General features: G+C 35.6%; 1 pseudogene; it reads left to right on the top strand.

The window, feature by feature from the left end:
• Positions 1-401: 401 nt before the first annotated feature.
• Positions 402-1,586, top strand: LOC149154151 (25S ribosomal RNA; annotated as a pseudogene).
• The last annotated feature ends 3,897 nt before the right edge of the window (positions 1,587-5,483 follow it).

Here is a 5,483-nt window from a genome sequence, read left to right as displayed (position 1 = left end):
AACCAGAGAAATGCTGAAAGACTAAGTCAGGAGAGAAGCTTGGTGAGGTATCATGTAGCATAGAAGACTGTTACTACAGAGGTTTGGTTGCAACTCTCAAAAAGATCATGATGGCAGTTCCACTGAGGAAGTGGGTAGAATTACTCTGGGATTAAGGAGAAACATATGACCAGGAGGTCATAAATTTTTGTGCCTCAGGAGTCTAATGCAAGCGAATCCGAACACTCCAAATCAAAATTCAAGGTCAAAGCTATGGAGGAGGATACATGGAAAATCATGTAAATCGAGAGAAATTTTTTATTAAAAATGAGCTAATTTGATGGAATTGATAAGTCTCGAGAAGACTTAATTTAATGTAATTATTTTCCATGTATGCGAATAGAGAAATTTAGGTGATTTGTGAGAGGAAATCGTGGATCTGAGATGATCCATGCTTATGTAATTTCTTATATAAAGAGAGTCTGTATTGTGAGATAAGGAGAGCATAGACAGAGAGTGAGAATATAATGTGAGATTCCCACTGTCCCTATCTACTATCTCGTAAAACCACAACAAAGGCAACGGGCTTGCCAGAACCAACGAATATAGAAGACCATGTTGAGCTTGACTCTAGTCCAACTTTGTGAAATGACTTGAGAGGTGCAGAATAAGTGGGAGCTGTTTTCAGTGCAAGTGAAATACCACTACTTTTAACGTTATTTTACTTATTTGATGGGGTGGAGACAGGGCACTGCCCCTGTTTTTGGCCTTAAGGCAAATTTCGGCGGGTCAACCTAGGCAGAATACATTTTCAGGTGCGGAGTTTGGCTGGGGCGGCACATCTGTTAAAAGATAATGCAAGTGTCCTAAGATGAGCTCAACAAGAACAAAAATCTCTTGTGGAACAAAAGGGTAAAAGATCATTTGATTTTGATTTTTAGTATGCATACAAACCATGAAAGCGTGGCCTTTCGATCTTTCAGATTTTCAGAATTCGAAGCTAGAGGTGTTAGAAAAGTTACCACAAGGATAACTGGCTTGTGGCAGCCAAGCTTTCATAGCGACGTTGCTTTTTGATCCTTCGATGTCAACTCTTCCTATCATTATGAAGCAGAATTCACCAAGTGTTGGATTGTTCACCCACCAATAGGGAACGTGAGATGGGTTTAGACCATCGTGAGATAGGTTATTTTTACCCTAATGATGAACCACATTGCAATAGTAATTCAACTTAGTACCAAAGGAACTATTGATTCACACAACTGGTCATCGTGCTTAGTTGAAAAGCCAATGGCGTGAAGCTACCATGTGTCTGATTATGACTGAGTGCCTCTAAGTTAGAATCCATGCTAGAAGTGGTGCATGTCACTCTTTGGTTGTATCTCAACCCACAATAGGGGTGTTTCTTTGTTGCCCCAAGGGGCCTGTGTGATTTGCAAACCGCGATTGTGAAGTATCTCGGTCGGGGAAGCGTTGAATTTCAATTCCAAATGGTCGTTGAGAAGAATCCTTTGCAGATGACGTAAATACGTGATGGATTATTGTAAGTAACAGAGTGGCCTTGTTTCCATGATCCACTAAGCTTCAGTCCTTGGTCACCTTGATTCAGAGCTTCGCTCTTGTCACACATTATTCAATCAAATTCGGACAACTCTCTCACTCTTGCGCCTTTGCCTCGTCCTCCAAATGACAATATTTTATTGCTCACGTCTCATAAATTCTTCGCTTGGGGACAAGAAATTTGGGGTTTCCACGTTGTGACAAAAAAGGCACCCAAGACTTGGAAAAATTGGGGCTTCCATGTCATGCCCCGATGCCCAAAATTTATGCACAATTAAGTTTAAGATACATTTTATCTCTGGATATACCAAGCACTGAGAGCAATCAAATCGCTGGAAAGTGTAATCCTATAATAGCATCTCAATACACCAGATACCTTGAAATAGCTCATTTATTAGCTTTATGATAAAAATAGCTCAAAGAAATATTTCTCATGCCAAATTACAATAATACTTAGATCATAAGTGTGACATATGAAAATAGACATACTTAGGTTGATAGTGGCTATTACATTTGTTAGATTTATGATAAAAATAGTTCAAAGAAATATTTCTCATGCCAAGTGACAAGAATACTTAGATCATAAGGGTGACATATGAAAAGAAACATACTTAGGTTGATAGTGGCTATTACTGTGACAAAATATGGTCTTGAGAGTTAAAAGGGGTAAAGAAAGGATAAGAAAATGGATTCCAAAATATGCCAATTATGCATACCAACATCTCCCTCCAACTTAAGAATATGCATGTCCTCATATAGACACTTACAACTGGTTTATGATGTGTTAAGAATGGAGTTTTAAAAAAGCGTAGCTCTAAAAAGGTGTAACTCCTTATGTGTCCTTTGAATATGCTTTATAGTCTCTGGAAAGAACCAATTTCATTTCCAATTATTTATCAACGAGATGAGGTGAATGTTGATACTAATAGGCAAGGAGCCATATGATAGTAAATTTTATCCTTATTCCAAGATGACCAGGCCCACTTCTCTTGACGCATTCTATATACAGATAAAACATGGCAAGCTCTTGTATAAAATTTAGAAAGCAATAAGGGTCCTCATACCTTAGGTCCTTCTTGGAAGCCTCCCATATTGACATAATTCCTTGTAGTGCATCAAGTTTGACCCCTCTGATACTTTGGAGACAACTTCCAAAACTCTATTCCTAAATTCAATTAGCATTTTTTTTGTGTCTAGATATCACCATATCCTATTATATACCATAGAGACTCTTTCAGCAAGTTTGAGTTCATTTTGGATAGATAATTTCATGTTTCCTTCATTAATTGTTACAATATCACGGGAAATATTCCAACAAACTTGATTTTTCATATTGGACACAAAATATCTCAATTGAATATCTCCAAAGTATGGTTAAAGGTTAAGTGTTTTTTCTCCATAATAGACATAGTCATGCAAATACAATTCACGTAGTAAAAGTTTTTTTGAAAAAAGTGGCCTTCGAGAAAGTTTTCAAAAAGTCTTGAGCCTCTCTCATCTCTCACAATCATTTATCCTTAATGGTTGTTAATTGAAAAAGGGTGAATTTTTCTTGCAGATACAAGGGATAGGATAGAGAATGAGCTCTACAAATAAATATATTTTCATCAATTTCATACATGGACTCCTTTTCCTATTGTAACAGTTGTACCTCCGCTTGCAATTATTCTACTTGTAATAGTGCTTCCTTCCTTTCTTTCTGAATTTTCACCAAGTCTTGAACCTTTAGATTTTCATCCCATTTCCTCCTAAGATCCTCAATAATTTCCTTTTGTTGTTTCAGAGGAACAGTTTCATCATTCATCAAAATTATTGTTTTATTCTATTTCTCTAATTCTTCAAGAAAAAATGTTGATTTCAACGACTCATCAAATTTTAAATGAGTTTTTTTTATTACTGTTACGGTAACATATTCAAGAGATTCCTAGAAAATATGTTCATCCCCTTTCTCCACTTGATGTACTATCTCAGTTGTTGGTTCTTATGTGACAATAGTATCATCTATATGTTGTTGTGGAGTAGCGACCAATTTGATTTTAGTTTCCTTTGTTTCAACTACTGGCTCTTGTGTAATAGTAGCATCATAAAAAGGTTCTTGTAGAATAACATATTATTTGTCTTCATCTGTAATTCCATTGTTGGTTCTTGTGTAACAACAACATCTTCAATGGGTTCTTATGCAATAGAGGTTGTAACTTCACTATAATTTTTTTTTTTGAGAAAGTTCCAATCCAATACCAGTGATCTGAGTCTCAGAACTTCAAGCTTTGGGAGGTCGAAATATAAGAGGTCAAAGATTTCGCAACCTCACTATAATTTATTTTTGAGAAATTTATGATCCGATAACAGGGATTCAATTCTCGAAATTTTAGAACTTTGGGAGGTCAGAATATTGCAGGTCATATATTTTGTAATTTCACTTTGAAAAAGTTTCAGTACAGGAACATTCTGATGTTATTGGCATTTGGTCATCGCTGAGGGTTACAGGGAGTAGGGATTTCAAAGAAATTAGTTTGCAAAACCAAGAACCAGGGACCCTTTCTCTCTAATCGGACATGACACATGAAAGTAGTTGATTGGCCCTTGGGAGCTTATGGTGGTAGATGACATCAACATCGCATGGCTATACATAGGACACATTGCAATCATATTCAACATTATTGAGTGGCCTAATGGAAAAATCCTGGTGAAATGTGTCACCAATATAGAAATGCAATGTGGGGTTTATGATAAGAGCATGATGTCATCTTGGAGGTCATAATATTGGAGGTTGGAATTTTGTAACTCCTCTATAATTGAATTTTGAGAAATTCTAGATACCATGGGCTTCTGATGATTATTGGCAGTTGGTCATGGATCCTTAAGAGCCTGTTGTTGGGCCTCAAAATAGTCCCTATTTTCACTCCATTATTCACTAATATCTTCCCATTGTACCTTCATGTCACCTCCATTCCACCTCCACATCATTACATTTACCTCATTATTGGGTCATAACTATGCTTTTCCAAAGTTTATTAATTCTTAACATTTTTAAGTGAATTTATGGATAAACTTTAGAAAATAATATGCTTATACTTATACCTAACAATTAGAATGAGTTTGTTGACATGTGTAGGCACAAAGGAAGCTTCCAGGGCATCTTTATGTGGCCTTGAATGATCAAATTCGAATTTGATAAGATAAGCCTCATGGAAAAGATCATGATCTCATGGAGAAAATCATGGACCTCATCGAGGAAATCATGGAGGATAGGGTTATGTGTCTAGATGGTTGAGAAATGTATGGAACTAAAGAGAGATTAGTGGATCATCATTATGAGTTTGTTATCTCATCTCATTGTATAAATAGGAGTACATCCTCCATTCCAGAGGAGGACTCTTGGAGCATTGTATCCAACTTATGATGGAATAGAATAAAGCTTCATTTTACATATATTTCCATTATGTATTTTTAGATATAAGTTTTACATATATTTCCATTATGTAGTTTTAGATACAAGTTGCCTTAATGTAGTATATGGAATAGCTTGTCACTTTGTTCTTAGGAGAATTGAGCTCACTCTAGAAGGATCAAAGGAACATTTTATTTCATATTAGATCTTATTTCATTTAATTGCTTAGATGTTTGATGTTTGAGGATTTGTTTGTGATTGATGAATGAGTTTTAAATTAGAATCTTATCAACATATGGGAGGATATCCAAGGGTCTAAGTTATGCTCTCTCTCTCCATTTGATTTGCATGATAATTGAAATTCATTCTTTTGCTTTTATGTTTCAAGTAACATATGAGGAGATAACCAAGAGTCTAAGTTATGCTCTCTCTCCATTTGATTCATATGATAATTGAAATTCATTTTTTCGATTTTATGTTTCAAGTTATTTCATTTCTTATGCTTATGAATGAATCTTAGTTTAGTTTGGATTAGTACATGAGAGGACAATCA

This window comes from Pinus tabuliformis, chromosome 9, assembly GCF_031772625.1.
Source record: "Pinus tabuliformis cultivar Carrire ecotype Pingquan chromosome 9, CPIR1, whole genome shotgun sequence".
NCBI lineage: Eukaryota > Viridiplantae > Streptophyta > Pinopsida > Pinales > Pinaceae > Pinus > Pinus tabuliformis.
Note: the sequence above shows the minus strand (reverse complement) of the source record. Positions and strands in the feature narration are given on the sequence as shown.